The sequence below is a fragment of the Melanotaenia boesemani genome, chromosome 1 (assembly GCF_017639745.1).
Source record: "Melanotaenia boesemani isolate fMelBoe1 chromosome 1, fMelBoe1.pri, whole genome shotgun sequence".
NCBI lineage: Eukaryota > Metazoa > Chordata > Actinopteri > Atheriniformes > Melanotaeniidae > Melanotaenia > Melanotaenia boesemani.
In genome coordinates, this window is record NC_055682.1 from 12,263,027 (window position 1) to 12,281,439 (window position 18,413).

Sequence of the window (18,413 nt, forward strand, 5' to 3'; positions counted from 1 at the left end):
GTTTACTGAGGTTTCCAGACAAGACTGCAAGACTGTGATGGGAAGCTGCTGGAGGAGGAAATCTGAGAGGATTCACCCTTACTTCCATTAACAAAAGCCATTATTTTTAAGCAAGGCACAAAACCCCTGATCAGCACAACGACCAACAGTGAGCCTGACAGAAACAGGGATGTCGGGACAACTACTTAATTTCACGATTAATCGCAGTATTAAACGCCATGATTAATTAATCATAAATACTCCTCAATATTGTCACTTTCTATTCACCAGCCCTAACCAAAACCTAAAGACTTATAAGGAGTATTCATGTGATTTTAAACATTTACAGTGTTGTGAAATTAATAAATGCAGAAAAACTGGGATAATCGTAAAATCGTGATTACTTCTTTGACCAGGAAACACTGTAATCGAGACATCCCTAGTCAGAAATTATTGTATTATGGGGTTTCATGGGATGCATGGCAACTAAATAAATATAATTACAAAACATACAAAAAATAAACCACATTTTCCAAGTCCATGTAGCTTTCTGGACATTTCTATCCCTTAACATGATAAGATATCCAGAGATTTCTTACAAGAACATGAGTTAGGATCTGGCTTCTGCATTACTGCCTGTTTGTAGGCACTTCAACTACCAAATTTGATTATGTCAAACAGCATATTTTCAAGGATGGCAGTGCATTAGAATATATTTAGAAGAAATGATTAATACAGGTGTGAATACTGAAATAAGAAAGTCTTGGTTAATCCCTTCTGGTCTGCCAACAGGCTGACAGTGTCTGCCTTTCCTAGAACATATTAGCATTCCTGCAGCGCACACCAATCCCAGTGCTCCTTGTTGGGTCAGAGAAATCAAAGCGCTGAACATCTGAGAAATATCAGAGAGGGACTGCATAGATTAGTGCCCACGGGTTGTATCACTAATTAGAGAATAAGAGGGAAAAACTGTGCTTGGCTGCTCTCTAAGGACATACTGCTGTCAAGTGATTGGCTTCAGGTAATCAATAAGCTCTTGGGGTGGGGACAGTTGAAAAATGGGACCTTCACTTTGAATTTTTTTTTAATAAAACAAGTGAGAGAAGAAACAGAATAGCCAAATTTACTTCAGAAAAACGTGAAAATGTCCGAAGGTTGCCTGGTGATATCAGTGTGAACACTGGTATGGTGCAGCAAACCATTATTAAGCCTCAGGAATTAGTTATCAAGTTGTGGTGTATGTGTGATACACATGTTACCCTGCCCTGCAGAGCTTTTCATTGGTCTTGCTTGTTTAGAGACTGGTGCCAAGTTTGGAGGATTTCAATTATGCAAATGTCAGTCCTATCTCAAAACAAAAGAACTAAATGGCACTCAGTGCTTAACAGCAATATCTCTGCACAGAAAACATAGCCCAGTTATTTAAAAAGCAAACTATATTGTGGTTAATGTTAAATGAAAACTGATGTATCGCTCCAGACAGAGAAAATGCATCACATTATGTGATGCTCATGCTTGTGACAGCATAACTGGATGTAAACCTTGTAGTTTCTCCAAACCCCGTTAAAGTTATCTTTGAGATTATGCAACCACTGAGGTAAATCCAATTCTGAGCCAAGGCTTTACCCAGGCTAAGTGAACGTTTTAATTTCAATAAATGTGAATGTAATTCACCATAAGAAACTTTATAACAATTTGTCTTTCTGTTCTTTTTTTCCCTTTCAAATAAAACTCCATGAAATTGTAGCTTTCTTTTACCATTAAGTCACCAAGATGAATCTACAAACCACATCTTATGATAACTTTGTAGTAAAGTTAAAAAAATCTAATAAGATGTATAAACAATAATAATAATAATAATAATAATAATAATAATCATGCTGTAAGCAACAAACCCATAAAGCAACTACAGTCAACAGTCAAGATTTCCCTTTTACTTTTTCTTGTTGTTTTATTTTTTATCTTTCATCTATCTTAGTCAATTTTTTCATCTCTTACACAACTGTTAACTAATTGTTCAGCAAAGGTTTTCAGATACATCCAGATACATGCTCAGATGCAACCTCAGATACATCCAGTGTGCATTGTCTGTTCACCAAAAACACACAGTAAAAGGCAACTGGAAACTATCTGATGAACATAGTGGAGCATTTATCCACTTAGAAGGGACACTATTCAACAAAGGTTAGTGAAAACCAAAAACCAAGCTTCAACATGCACCAAAGTTCCTCATGTGTGCATAAAACTGACTTTAAAATATCACATCGCTCAATATCTGCTGGATGTTTAAACATGCAAGTGCTATTTAAACTTCAACAAAAAAAATCAAATGGCAAAAAATCCATATTAGTATCTATTTAAATTTTTGTTATAAAAACGCTAATTTATTCAATATGAAAGTTGCCTCCAGCAGGCTGAGTCCCCAGAAAGCTTTGTAGGTCAATGAAACAAGCTAATTACAGTGGTTATGTTTTTCTAGAATCAAGCACCTCAGAACAATTATTAAATGTTTATTCAACCATAAATCAAATATGGAAATAGTCAAATAGCTAAGGGGTAGAAGTAGACAGCTGTTGTTTCAACTGTGGCAGCATTGTTGCGTTTAAAGACCATCAACTCCAACAGTCCTGTGTAAAATATGTCTGAACTCCCTCCGTGGGGATAACAAAGACCCCTCCGACACACATGCTGTTGTAATACAATGGGAGCAAAGAGAGGACTCCTCATAGGCCTCTCATCTCTTCTGTTAATCCCACAAACCCCTGCTGTGATCACTGAACGTGTCCTCAGGGACACTGACAACAAGAGAACAGGTAATTCTACCTCATTCCCCTCTTCATGCCCACCTCAAAACACCTCTATCGCCCAACAGAGCTGACTCTGATTTAAACCCAGCTCTTCAATCGTTCATATCCTCAAAAGAAAGGTGCAGTTTATTACCTAACATGCACTATTAACTTTGCATGAATAAGAAAAGTCTATGCAAGGGTAGACAGAAGACGTAGAAAAAGGATTAGAGCAAGGGCAGGATCGGATACAGCCTTATTTACAGCTGACAGTGTTTTTCTGCAGAGAAGCCACCCTTAATTTGCTGCTTAATAACTGACTTCCACCACTGTGTTCAAATCCCCCTGAGAGGCTTTTGTGGTTTGTTCACAAGATGTCTCTGCTGCTTGCACTGCAAATTAGCCTTTCAGAAAAGCGCCTCACCTTCAGGCCACAGCTTGCAACACTGACTTTTTTTACACCTTACCCTGCTCCTTTCTACTTCTATCGGGCAGTAATAACCTTCAACTAACCTTTAAACTGATGTGAATAATTTAAATCCTATTTTCATATCAATGGAGGAGTCAAGCCAGGCAATTATCTTTTATCTGTGTACTTTGCTGTCAGAGCAAAGCATAATAAACTCTTCCCAAGAGGGAAAGAAAGACGGGAGAAAAAGACAAGGTATGGATATTGTGAAGAAGCCATAGGGCATAAGGGCACAGGGGTGGAAGACAGGGGGGAAAGCTGATGAGAAACAAAGAAACAGCATTAAGTACAGATATGCCAAGTGTTTACGCTTGTGATGCTATCTGTTAGGTTCTAATGAAAAGAATGAATAATTTACTAACAAGCTGCAGAACTGTCATGGAAAGAAACAGCTTACATCTGTGCTTGTTTCCAGGAAAGGGATGTGGTGGGTGCCACATGTGTGGTTTTGCGGCTGGTGGAAAGCAGAAAAGATAAACATGACAAATTGGCAGTTCAATTAGAAGTTTTGGTTCACTGTTTTTTCCTAGCCAACACTTCTATTCAGTGACACATTCTGTCCAGGCCAAAGCAATAATGTGTTAAAGCTCATTTACGTGACAGTGATATAGGGCCATGTAGTAGATGGGTGTATCCCAGAGAAAAAAAAAAGGAAAGGGAGCGAGGGAAAAAAACGTGCAGAAGAAATTCCCCCTGGTACTCATTAAAATTCAGCAGTACAGCAACACCCCCTCGCTTTGCTCTTCTTTCCCCTACATCTTTCTCTCTTTCCTCCGTCTGTTCCAACCGCCATCGCCTCGCCTTGTTGCCTGCTTGCATGCCTCCCTAGATTGTCCATGATCATTTTGATGAATTCATAAAACTAGCGGCATTCTTGATTGAGATGGAGCGGTGAAGAAAACAAGAGAGATGGAGAGAAGGAAAGGCAATATCCACAAGCAGAGAGGAGGGATAGAGAAGGCAGTGGGGGAGGTGAAAGAGCGAATGTGTTTGGGTGTGATGGGATGCAGAGATAACAAGAGGAAGAGGGGAGAGGATGAAGGTAGAAGCTACAGGGTTTGCAATATTAATCTATAGTGCAGAGATAAAAAGAACAGGTGAGAGCTGCAAGTAAAAGCAGGATTTCCTTTGGTTGAGAGTGAATGCAGGGCACGTTATTAAAAAGAGCTGCCATCTTTGAACCAAGACCAAACTTTTCAGGACTTTCATGTGTCTGCTCCACCAAATCCTGAACAGGCCAGAGGCACAGCATATAACATAGAGATCAGGTCACATAAGGGTCTTCAAATGTTTACATAAGCTACTTGGAGAAATATTAACCCTTAGAATCATGGATCATTTTCCTGACACAATTACATACTGTAACCCTCAAATCACCAGCTGATATATGAGCCAAACTAAACAGCATGCATAATAAACAAGCCGACATATTGCAGGGTGATTAGGCCTGTAAGCAAGACGTCCAGCATGGAGATCCCTAGTGCTGTTAGCAAAATGGTCGCTACTGTGAGGCTCTTGTTCTTGTTGTTTGTGACAGAAGAGGCACAACATTAACATACCATCTGTCTTTGTAGGCTGAATTTTCATCTAAATGATGGTTTTAAAAACTGTGGATAGTGGTGATTGCACTCAGAACTGGAGTTAAAGTGCCGTCATTCTTTTCCTGGTTCATACAAAATTTACCTACATGAATTCTGTTAAACCAAGACATGATACCAGAAGAAAAAAAAGCACATGAATCCAAAAGGCCTGTCCTAAGCCTCTGCATCTCTTGTAACAAATGAGACAACATAATAACTTAAATCATAAAAATCCCTCAATATCATAACATTCATGAAAGATTTTTTCTGACCATATTGGTTAAGTTAGGGTAAATGCTCAGTAACTGGGTCAAAATATGTTAATGTTTACCTAAAATAACATTGAAATTAAATATGTCATTTGCAATTTAGTAAATGTGTGTAACTCAAGTTGAAAATTTCAGATATATGGTCTTGGTTCTTTATTTTGCCTGTCCCAGTATAATTTATGTTTCTAACAGCAGCTATTCTGCTAAAGGGCAGCTTGAACTCAGCATCTAGATGCATTTTTGTCCTGTGTTTCTAAATTCTCTACTCAGGTTAAAAATGTACAAAAGCATTTTTATAAAGTGGTTTACAGAAAGAACCCTCTAGTCCAGGTAGAGGTCCTGTACTTTTTTCCATTTGTTTTCTGTTTTAATGTATACACATTTTCCATGGAGAGCAGCGTTAGGATCAGGATGATCAAGTTATAAATTTAACTGGCATGGTGCTCAGTACCAGCCACTATCCCAAACAGGTTTTGATCTTACTCATGTCTTTAACAATTTGTTTATAGTCATTGTGATTTCTAATTATGTATGGTAAGTTGTAAAGTATAATGTACAAGTAAAAATAACTTATTGAGCCCAGTGAAACTAACATTACCACCAAGTTGCTGATAGATATTCAGCTTACAGTTTCCACAGGTCAGTATTCAAACTGAACATAGCCTTTTATGATGGACACATTTAACTAATGAGTCAGCAAGAATTCAGTAATTGTGAAAATAAGTTTATGACTATCTAGTTGCAATATTGTTGCTGTCATCAGCGGTTTGGCCCCCTGGATGCACATTCATTCACTAGTGTTTGTAAATGTTTTTTTGTGGGTATATGTCATTTTATAATTTTAAAAATGAAATATATTTCAGTAATACTAATCAAGATATTCTCTATCGGACACAGTGAATGGTACTACCCAACACTAATAAATGTATTTTGTTGATATATGGCAATCAGAGCCAAGATGTATTACCCAAAGGCCAAACATCTATTAAGCCAAACCTTTTTTTATTTCCTGCCCTTTACCACCACCAGTCTCATTCACACAAACATGGAGCACAAGACACATAATCTTTATTTCCCTTTGGTCTTTTTTCAGCCTTTGAATTACACAGACTAGCTAATTGACCAACAGCCTGGTGCAGAATCTATCCCCTGAGAAAGAACAGAGAGGAGGAAAGAGGAGGCTGGTTAGGCACAATCACAATGGGAGCAGATGTAATGATGTGCTGAACATAAAAAAAAAAAAAAAACTTAATAAGCTGAGAAATTCTTTTTGTACTTTGCAGGAAGCTTGCCTCCAAACACACTGCATGTTTTCTTTAGGAAAGCACAATTAGACAATTACACTAGAAAGTATTATATCATTAAAACATATCCGGAGCTAATTAATTTAGAGTATGTAGCATTCTCATGTGGGGAAAGAGATGGGAAAACAGAAATAGCAGAGGCAGTGACTGTTGCATTCAATTTTCCTTTTTGTTAATTTGAAGAGTTCCCGCTGGGAGTGATAAAATAACCCCCAGTCAGACTTCTTTTTTCTCTTTTTTTTGTTGTTAATATTAATAGAGTTGCTTTGTCAAGCTAAACAAATCACAAGTCTGATTTGCTTTGTTTAGGATGTATATCGCTGCAGAAAAAGGGGAAAAAATATTCTTAAAAGTAGCAGTACCTTAGGTGAGTTTTTGTTCTCTTTTGTTACCCAATTTTTTGCACTTTTATGTGTTTATAAGTTGTCTTAGATGGCTGTGGATTTTCACACAAGCATAGAGACACACTTTCTTGTTATTCTTTTATCAGCACTTTTTTTTACTACTCCACTCTGTGCCATTCTAGTCTCTTACCAACAGCTCCTCCTGTCTCCTCTCTGTCTCCCAGGGGAAGGATGCCCAGGCTGTTCTCATGACAGATCTGTTCCCTGCAGATCTGAGCTACACATCCTGCCTCTCTTCAAGGTGACAGACTGTTTCAGGCTGCGCTTGAACCCAATTTGCCTCTAAAACACACCCCAGTGTCTTTCTCTTACTTTCCACAGTACAAAACACCCACCTCTTCCACAAATCAAATACCATCTTATCCTGGTAAACTTTATCAAAGAATAGCTCGGAACCAGTACAAGGGAAAAATAAATAATATATTTATCTTTAAGTGAATGGAAGTTAATGTCCATATCTTGAGGTGTCTGCGTGCTTTGGTAAGTCAAAGACAGATAATTATTGACTTAAGGCCCATTTATCCTCAAAGCAAAAGACAGATATGCAGACTGACAGTTTCGTCCGTCTTCTGCGTTAGTTACGCGCATAATTTGGTCCGTTTTCAGGATGTTTAGCTATCTGTTGCTTGAGGCAGAAAACAGAGCAATACCACCGGAAATCGTGGGGGGCAGTGCTGAGCAGAATAGCTGACATGCGACCAGTCAAAGAAAGAAACCAGAGAAGAGGAGGAGGATCAGGAAGGGAACAAAAAGCAAAAGAATGAAGATGAGGACAACTGTAGAAGCTTTTAAAGAAAGTGTTTAGGGTGTGTGAAAACAACTTTTCAGAGCTCCAGACTGCTACCTAATGGTCGCATTTTGCGACTAAAATGTAAGACAGTGCGAGTGAATTTTTCATCTACTCGAGCAATGGCGACCATTTGCCGTTTTTTTTGTAGTAGTTATAACTGAATTTATTTTGTCGCTAACAAACTTCTGCTCCCCTCTTCAGCCCAGTAGTTCACAGTAATGCACAAATTAGCTGCTGGTTTACCGACTCAAACTAACATCAATACGGGAAAAGGAGACGAACACCAACGAAGAAGATGACAGCCAATGTGTGTGTGAGCGGGGATGAACAACCACTGTGATTGGCTTATGTGTGAAAAGAGGCGGGTCTTGGGGGAATTCATTATTCCTTATTTAAAAAAGCAACTAATGACAAATCTAGCGACTTTTTCTGGTTATTGGAGACTTTTGGAGACTGACGTGAATGAACGTAGTTTCCGCTTCCCAATGAGGAGAGGGTGCTGTGCAGACCCCTCTCATACAAGGCTTGGTCTTCTCGCAGCAGCAGCAGCAGCTCCCAGCTGTATTCAGAGCAGATGACGATCACCTCTGTTTCATGACAAGGCTGAAAAAGAAATGTACAAAGCTGATGCTGGATGATCCTGCGCTGGCTTACCGAGTGTGGACATGCTCCAGACTCCTAATTAAAAACAAACTACACTTTAAAAAAAAAAAACAGAACTAAAAAATAAAGAAAATATTGACAGAATTATTATTTGATTTAATATGTATTTTATTTGTTTGTTTATTTATTTATTGCTGTTCTAAACATTTTTAGGTTGTCTTTTTTTTTTTTCTAATCAATTTTTGCCTTTCCCACTACATCCCTCTTTGTGGGAGCATCCATTACTATATGTACTAGGCTGATTGTGCTAATTAGCGACTTCTAGCGACTTTTAGGACGGCCAATAGCTAACAGTGGCTGGAAAGGAGTATCAGTCCCTGAAGCTGTTTATTTATTAGTGCAGCCAGTAAGATGTTTTTTTTTTATGTCAACTGCAAAAAAAATGTGAATTATAAACATTGTAATTTCTAAATTTATTGTTGAAGTATTTATCACTAATACAGTGAAAATGGGAGGAAATGTGAATATTTGCTATGCAAGGCAATTTCAATGTGCGCTCTAAATTTTCTCGTTACGCTGCTAAAAATTTAAGTTAGGGACCACTGTGCTCCTCGTAAAAAAACGTCAGTCTGGAGCCCTGCTTTATAGCGATGTGGTGCATGTTCTGCCAGCTGAGCTATCCAGCCGACATATGACAACGTTTGAAAAGGATGTCGCTATTTACGCATGTAAGGCAGCACATATGGGTTTTTAGAGTTATGATTTTGTTTTCTTTAAGGGCAGTGCCAGCAATTAATGATTATCTATGACCACTGTAAAGAAGAATATTATGATGGATGTTTCTATACTAAAGAAAGAGAAAATGTGGTGAGACTTCAAGCAGAACACAGGCCCTGGAATTCTCTTAATGGTCATAGTTTAAATGTAAACTTGCCAATCTGCGCATCTTGTTGCTAAATTTGCTACAGAAACAGCTTCCAGTGAAACCAGTTTTCTCCAAATGTTTAACAACAGATGGGATTAACAAATATTCTTGAGGGAAAGAAACAGAACAAAAATAGGTTGGCTTTGAACAACCAGCTCCCAAACATTTTTTCTTAATAGTTATTCTAAATAGATTGATTATTGCTTTGAATGAATACTGATCACTTTTTTGTAAAGGAATTAAAAGAATGAAAATAGATGAAAAAATATGTAAGCTTCATAATTATGAATTACATGTTTGTGGATGAATAACATTGCTTCCCTTTCAATATCATCATATGAAGTGTAACAATGAGCACAGAGGGTATGATAGGAATAAAAACAGAAGCCCTTAGAATCAATCATTTGCTATATAAAGTTTTAACAATGTAATGCCATTTTCCACCTGTGTGTGTGTGTTGTACTCCAAGCATCTCTGTAGTGTGTTTAGCAGCTAGTTGTACTGCATTTGCATGTTAGTGCACGTGAGTGGTACTGGGAGTGGGCAAAGTCCCAGTGTTTCCTCCTCTGAATAAACCATTTTCTTCACCTCAGAAGCCTCAACAAATGGATGGATAAGACCAAAATGAACATTTTTGAAGTTCTCCTAAGACAAAGTCACCTTTGAGTTGAAGACTTTTTAAAGAACAGGTTATCGTTAAGAGATCAAAATGTAAACAATGTATTAGGTTGATATAAAAATAAGAGGAAGTCACAAAAAGAGGAACACTAGACACTTTACTTTATGACTGTCATTTGCATGTGCTTACATAAACATACCAACTTCAACGATGTGATATTTAGCAGCTATAAACTGAGAAGTTTCAGATTACAGAAGAGTTCAGTTCACCAGCAACTCAAATGTTTTTGTGCCAAACAAGGTGTGGTGATGGCAGCATTTCTTTGGGTGTGCTGCTGTCTTTCAGATTTTACAGGGTTTTAACAAGACACTTGAACATATCTAAAACGTCCAATGCTCCTCTCACTTATAAATATCAAATGAAGATGAAGAGAAGCCTGGGATGAGGCTCATTATGTTGTCCTCTTCCCTCTTTTCACCTCAGGCTAGTCGGAGCAAGTTAGTGTCTCACCCATAATGTTTTCATAATTTCAATGGCAACGCTGTCTGAGGCTGTGATGTGCTATGCATTATTCAGTACAATCCTTTCTGCCAACAAACAGGCAAATACAGCACTATCATAGAGGGACTAAGGCAAACAGCTGAAAGCAGCATTGTCAGATATTAATTGCTTAATTAGGGCACCGAACAAATGGATTGTTGACAATGATGTAGTAGCCACTTAACATGAGCAATTATACATTTGAAATTTTGTTTAACAGGTGGAAGAGATGCCTGTCAGTTACTGTTTCTCAATTAGAGTTTATTTCTGTGCATAATTACTTATGAGTCTTCTAAGAAATTGGCTTTTGCTATAGCCACTGCAGATCGCTAAAGGGTGGCAGACAAAACTATCTCAAAATTAGATTGTGATTAAATTGATGTTGGTGTAAATGTGAAACATTTCCAGTTGATCCATCTACAGAGGGATATATGTATTTCTCACACTCCAGTCCACTAGCTGGAATGTACCTCTAAACTCTAAGCTTAATTCAAAATGCTTTTAAAAGGTCTGACATAAGAAGAGACTTGATATTTCATATAATTAATTTCAAATGATTTATGTTGTTAAATTTATTCTGACTTTGCCTCATGGTCATTGTTGTTTTGGCTGTGATAGTATCCTTGCTCAAGTTGCTGAATTTCCTGCTGCGCTAACACTGTGTTTATCAGTGCTGTTTTTTATAGTGGTTCTGTTGTGGTGTGATCTTGAAAACTGTCTAACTGAATTGTCTTCTAGGGATAAACAAAGTTTTCTGATCTGAGCTAAAAATGCAGCAGCAAGAAAAAAAGTAAGAGTTCACTAACCCTCTGCTTTCTTCCCTTCACTGGCTTCCTGTTAGATTTCATATTGATTCCAAAATCTTCCTGCTCAAATTCAAAGCCTGAAATGACCTTGCCTCAGCATATATATCTCAAACTTATTGACCTGGTATGTGCCCTCCCAATCACTGAGATTCACAATAGTACCCTCACACAGTGATGTTCGGTGAATATGCTGATGTGATGTTAGGTAATGATAGATTTTCAATGTAGTGAGTCTCCAGGACACACAGGTGGCGATTTGAGTGGGTACCTTGGAAATTCAATGGATCCCCAACTGAAAAAAAAGAAAAAAATAAATAAAAATCCCCTATTTTTTATATTCTTATATTTCTTAAATTGTAATATTAAACTCCTCTGATGGCGGTATTGTATGACATGGTTATAATTAATGGACATATTCATGTATGTATATAAAATTAAAGAAAAAACATTCCAAATCTGAAAAGGTCAGAAAGCAATAACAAAAACCACTGATGTTTTATTATTAACACAGACCAATCTTTTTTTTTATTTATTTGTCCTGTCCAGCACTGTAGCAAACAGAATGATGGTTTGGCTGCAGTGTTGTGCCAAAAACATTTGCTTTGCCAAGGTGACCTTTATGGGTATAAGGCTCCTCTTGATAATCTAAATTTTTTATTTCTATATTTATTTAAATATATTGTTTTATCTTATTTATTTGGATTTACGGAATTTATGGAATCTTGCTAGACCTGACTGCAGGGGACAGAAAAAAAAGTAAAAAGGAAATTAGAAAAAAGGAAGAGACAAAGATACAGTAGATAGAAGCAACAACCCTTCAATCCAACCTAACACTAAACAATAAACTGCTACACCTGTACAGAAACCCAACAGAGAATTTCCTGTTTTTTGTTATATAGGGCAGCCAGAGCAAAAGGCCCCAAGCCCCAAGGGTCCAGAATCTGAATTATTACAGATTTGCTTTTGCGGTCCAGGATAGTTTTCTTTGCGATGCATAAGACCGTGACGATCATGTGTGCAGAGTTAATAACATGTTAATTTCAGCCAAGTCACCTAGTAGGCACAGTGTGGGGTTTGCAATATTATTACATTTAAACCATGCTGACATTTCCCACCAAGAAATTAAAGAGGGACTGATGTTAATGCTTTTAAAACACTTGTGGGGATTGATGGGTAGCTCCAATCCACCTCTGTCTTACGTCTGTTGTAAAGTTTTTAGACTGTTTTTCCATAGAATTTTGCATTTGTGAGTTCAGTGACTGGAGGATGGTTAAGTGGGTATCATTGAAAACAGGTAGTTGACTTTATGTAGAACCATCATTTTAATTGTGGCAATTGTTGACAGCAGATTAGCCTACCACTGCTGCGCTTCTGGAGGCGGCAATGCAGGTTGTAATTAGAAATTTTGACATTAATGTTAAAAGATTTCATTCTCGGCATTTTGAAGGCGTGACACTAACAATATAGCCTGAGTCAATGTAGTGGAAAATTTGAGGTGCATCCCCAGGACGCATCAATAGAGAGTTTACTGCGTCCTTTTATATTTTAATGCGTCAGGGACGCAGGACACGTACCTAGTAACATTACTGCTTCTAACCATCCCAAGATCAGTTTGTGATAAAAGGAGATCAGGCTTTTTTAATTGTTTTACACACACACACACACACACACACACACATATATATATATATAAATCACAATATTTAATATATCAGAAAGGACATTTGTCTGTCTGTTAGCAACAAAACTCAAAAAGTAACGGACGGATTTTGATCAAATCGTTTTAGGAAATCTCAGATTTTGGGGGTGATCTGGATCACCACCTGGATCCAGGGTTTTTTTAAAAATACTAGAACCACCAGATAGGGTCATTTTGACACTGTGCTGACACATAATTGAAAATAAAAATGATAAAGGTGGTGTTTACAGAGGCAAATTCTTTTCCTGTGAATTGTTTTTTATCATTTAGAAGTAGAAACAGCTTAAAAAATAAATATATAATTGATTAGCATGTGGGATTACTATGGGCTTGTATTACAAATAAAAAATGTCAAATACTTACTATTGTAATGTATATTATAATTTATATTTTTTATTCATTATTTGAGGGTGAAAAAATAGAAAAAGCATAATATAATGCTAAAGTAACAAAGTGCTGGATGTCAGCTGATATGGATTTATTGTATCACACATTGAGAGCTCAGGAATGAACAGACGTCGGGTCATTCTGGCATCGATGCAGCGTCGGTAGAGGACCCCAACATTCAGTGAAGCAATGTCCAAAAACTTCTAACTGTAACTTGAAATCTTGGCATCTTGTCAAGGATGTCTAAACTTGGTCCTACTTTAGTTAGAGTCGATGATCATTTCTGAGTCTTCATTAATTTGTTGGAGCATAGCCACAGCTTATTCTGCATTCATTCTTCTACTTCTGTTCATGTTTTATTATTCTTTGTTATGCAGCACTGGTTTGTCTGTCTGTCTGCCTGTTTGCAATAAGGCTGCAACTAATGACTATTAAAACAACTAGTCAACCAATTGGATTATGTATTTCATAATTATGAAATGGCTCTTATTTCAATTTTAGCTATGAAAACTTGCATGAGGTTGTTATGTAAGTCCGACGTGCCTCCTCTTGAAATGTTTGAGCATTGCAAACATACTTCCGTGGTATGCAAAGTCCACTTTACAAATCTCATATATATTTAATTTATTTTATACGTTTAACGTGAAGTAATCCCAGACTTTTGACGTCCTCTGCCGCCATTTTGTTCCCTGGTCGGTTGCCATATTTTTCCCCTGGCGGATTTTATTGTGCATGTGCAACTCTTAGCAGAGATAAAAAAAGAAGACGATGTCTCACTCTGTAATAATCCAACATTATTATTCTGCATCAGGTGATCCAGAGGGTTAGAAATATAGGGTGTACTGGGTGGGCTGTTGGGTCTTTTGGGGTTTTTCTCAGTGACTATATGGCTTGGTGGAAGTCTGCGCTCTGAGTGGTTCTTAGTATATTTTTAATTTGACAGTACTCCAAACTCCATATCATGATTAAGATCGAGCTTAGTTAGTGTAAAAATATTTAGAGCTGGGTAAAAAATAAAAATTCATCGATTTTAATCAGTTCAGATTTAATTAATCCAATATCGATTCATACTTCTCTGGAAATCAATTTTTTAATTTAATACATTTTCTTTTCTGGTAACAGTGACCCTACTCTTGCGTGACTTACTGATGCTCGGTGTGATCTCAGCATATTTACATAGTTTAAAGGTTGCCTGTGTCACTTCCGACTAAAATAAGCTTCACTTGCTAGAGAGAATGCCAAATTCAGATTTTTTTTTTAAAATAGCACCCGTGATGACTTTGTGTCTGGACACCTGATGATAAATTTTCTAAATCTAAGACTGGAAAACTGTCTGAAACTTCATAAATAAGGAGGATTAATGGTTGAGACAAGGCACCTATGCTCAAAATCAGTTTCTCTCACCAAGATGCAAAATATGGATTTTTTCATTCACAGCTGAATTACACCCTCCTATAAATGTTTAGCAGCGTATTACCTCTCACTGTAGCAGCTAACACTAAGACCGTGGGCTCTGCCATGTTCAACAAGCACTTAAGGTTTTGGAAATTATAGGAAGTGATGTCACCATGCACATAAGTAGTACAAAATAAATCTGATAACAGACTGGTAAATGTAAACAACAGTCTTTATTGATTTAATCTAAGTCTAGTTGAATCAGACTGTTGTGATTAAAATCAAATTTATTCAGGAATGGTGATACTATATATATATATATATATATATATTTATATATTTGTTTTTGTTTTGTTTTGTTTTTTCATTACCATTTAACCAGATTAATTTCTCATTACATTTTTCAGACACTGGGATGTAGAGATTTCGTTCTTAAAAAATGTATTGTTTCTTAACCATTCAGGTGGATTTAGACCAAATACTGACTAACTGCTTAGAGGTTCAGCAACAATCAAATAATGTAATGACCTGGGAGTACACTGAAACCTCTTGCTCAATAACCTGGGTCAATACTCCCAATACAATGATGGCGAGTCTGACGTGGGCCAACAGGACACAGCCTCGACTCCAGGTTGATTAAAGGCTGACTATAATCCCAGACAGAGTGCAAGAGTCTCAGTAGACAAACACTAGAGAATAATCAGTACTTTTATCAGGTGTCCACTTCACTCCACTGTGATCAATCAAATTACGATCAAAGGAAGCTCTAGAAGATACTATTCTGCTTCCAGTAAGCAAGATGCTAAGTAGATAGCTTCAAGATGATCGCCCCAAAACTGTTAATGCAGCCACATGACCTTATATATTTTATATACTATATATATATATATATATATATATATATATATATATATATATATATATATTACGTCATGTCACGTTCATCCACAGGCAGCCATTGGCTGCTTTTTGCTTTAAGCTAGATCACATTTAAAGTAGAATTTTTTCTAAACCTTTTGTTAGTGTTTGGTGTCAGAACATGACACAGTGGGAAACTGTTTGAGGGGGACCTTTGTCACCGCTGCACTGCTAACCATACATGCAGCGATGAGCGATTAAAATGGATGGAGAAAGTTTTGAAAGTGAAGATGCAGAAGACATACATGATGATGCAGAAGGACTTTCACCTAAAACAGAATAACCTTGTTTGAACCTTTTTTGAGTAAATGTCAAACATAATTTGTTGTCAAGAACTACACCCAAATATTTATAGTAGTGCTGGGCGATATGGAAAAAATCATATATCACGATATGGATTATTTTATATCACAATAACGATATATATCACGATATACCACAATAAAGTATGTTTTCAGTTATTCTCTGAAAAGTTTGACAAAAATTTCATTGCTTACTTTTCTCCAGCTTTATTTTGAAGTGACATTTAACTGTACTGTCACAAATGAGAAACATACATTTTAGTGCAGCAATATAAATGTATCAAATGAAAACAGCTGTGGTTGAGGTACAGTAGCCTTCACATTTTTTTCAAAATCATACAGTTATTTAAACTCAACTGTCAAAATAAACACTATTTAATTAATTAATTTAAGGTCTCGAAAGCTGTCCTTCTCAACTATATACACGGGAGCCATGCCTTTACAGATGCAACGCGAGATGGCACATGTGATTTGTTTATGGCGCTGGGACGCCTTCTCATATGGCGTACCTTGTGCGAAAGACTGCTTTATCTTCGGCTGGCTATAGTTTTTCTTTTCGCAACTTGCCCCCGCTGTTCCACTTGGTTTAGCTCGGATTTTTTGGATTGTCATGTATTCTTTTTCGTGGACCTTCTTAAGGTGATAGAAGAGGTTTGTTGTGTTGGCATCGGGCGCAGGAATAGTCTTTTGGCATAGTTTGCATATGGCCATCTTCTGATCCGTGTCGGACTTCTTGAACCCAAAATGTAACCAAATCACAGACGTACCCCCTCTTTTGGGTAAAAGTGCTTCTTCTTGGGCTGCCTGCGTAGCTGTCTCTATCTGCGACTCCGGGCGTGAAACATCAACCTGTTCCACGTCCATCGTTCAGCACTCATGATTAACGTAAAGCATTTTGCAAATCCGCGTGAGAGTCAAAGAACGTAAAGCAGCGTCATGTCGCAAAACCACCAGACGGAGTTTCTTTGCAAAAAATCTTTTTTTATTCTTCTTTATTTTCACTTATATAAACTTAGAGTATGCGTTAATAACAAGACAACGTTAATAAAATCGTCGCAGCCTGTTTAATGATATATTTGTTGTAATAATTGATAAAATTAGGTTAGAAACGATAGAAATGATAGAAGAGAAATGGCCCGATAGACACTTTTCTATCTTCCCCACGATATGTATCGTCATATCGCCCAGCACTAATTTATAGCTGTCCACCTTCTTGATGGCAGCTGCTTTTATAAAAGTAGATGGGGGGTTTGGTGGAGACTTCTAAAATCGATGACCTTATCTTTGGTTTTAGACACATTTATTTGGAGGAAAGAGCTATCACACCAGCTTACAAAATCATCCACAACCTTCCTACGTGCTGTCTCACCACCCTCAAGAAGGCTAACGATAGCTGTGTCGTCAGCAAATTTAAAGATATATCTATTATTAACATTACTACAACACTCATCGGTGTACATAATGTATAAAAGTGGAGAGAGACAACAACCCTGTGGAGAACCCGTGGAAGAGGGTAGCACAATAGAAAACACACCAATTACCTTCACACACTATGATCTATTGGTAAGAAAATCCAAAATCCAGCCTTACTATGTTTTTTACAATGTACAGTTCTCATGGAGATGAGCCAATGTTGTAGACACCCAGTCATGCATAAAGAAAAAAACTAATTACTGTCAAATACCATGAATCCATCATAATTTTGAAAAATACCATTACATCAGTTTGGTCATACCACCCAGCACTACTTTCCATTATACCATTCCTGTACTGGTATGGGCTTTTTTAATGACTTGTCAAAAACTCCCATGGAGACAGTGTGAATGGGTATGTGTGCTCAAAGATGACACACTTCCTTCCACCTTTCTATCGTTACGTGTATGAGTGCAACAACATGGAATTAACAGAATCAATATTACAATATTTGAATTTTGTTCTTAGCAGTAGTAGCTCTTGTAATTTTAAATAAAATCGATTATATTATGTAACACATTGTTTAAATTCATGTTTAATACTGTACTGCTGATACATATTCACTGCTATTTTATTTTTATTATTTATAAAAAATTTTATTTAACCTTTATTTTTTTAGGAAAAGCCTTGCTGACAATAAAAATCTCTTTTCCAAGTGTCCTGGCAGAGACAGCAGAAGCAGAGTTAAAAAAAACATTCAAAACCACAACAACACACATTCAAGCTGGCTTATGTCTTAAGACAAAGTAAAAACTAATTTAAAAATAAATTAAAAAACAAAACTTTTTTCCCCCCTAAATCATTCAGAACATCTTCAAACAGATGTAACGGCCTCCAAATCAAGAAAAAACATTTTTCCATTCCCAGTTCAATCTCTTGGGACTGAAAATAATAAAAAAAATTGGTAAGGTAAGGTCCTGGGGCCTTATTAATAAAACTGTGCACAGCAAAGCAAACTACAGGTGGCATCTGCTGTGCAAAAAGCAAATGCTACGCACTTCTACTTTCAGATTAATAAAAGCCTGCGCACGCACGTCCTTTGCCTTTTTCCATTTATAAATCAGAATCAACTCTAAAGCGGGAGCACGTGAGGGAAAGCCTTCCCACGCTCACATGGTGGCTATAAATGGTCAGGTGGACACCTGTAATATATATTCATCACATC

The 18,413-nt window shown here is 37.1% G+C and overlaps 1 protein-coding gene and 1 long non-coding RNA gene across 2 annotated transcripts in view; one reads left to right on the top strand and one right to left on the bottom strand.

Annotated features, from left to right (window-relative positions):
- LOC121655598 (transducin-like enhancer protein 3-B) overlaps positions 1 to 18,413 on the bottom strand; it is a 160,870-nt gene that overhangs the window by 124,533 nt on the left and 17,924 nt on the right. The window lies entirely within an intron of this gene.
- LOC121628528 lies at positions 7,342 to 16,478 on the top strand. Its single transcript, XR_006008194.1, has 3 exons — positions 7,342 to 7,351; positions 13,926 to 13,930; positions 16,169 to 16,478. It is a non-coding gene; the product is annotated as an uncharacterized LOC121628528 (long non-coding RNA).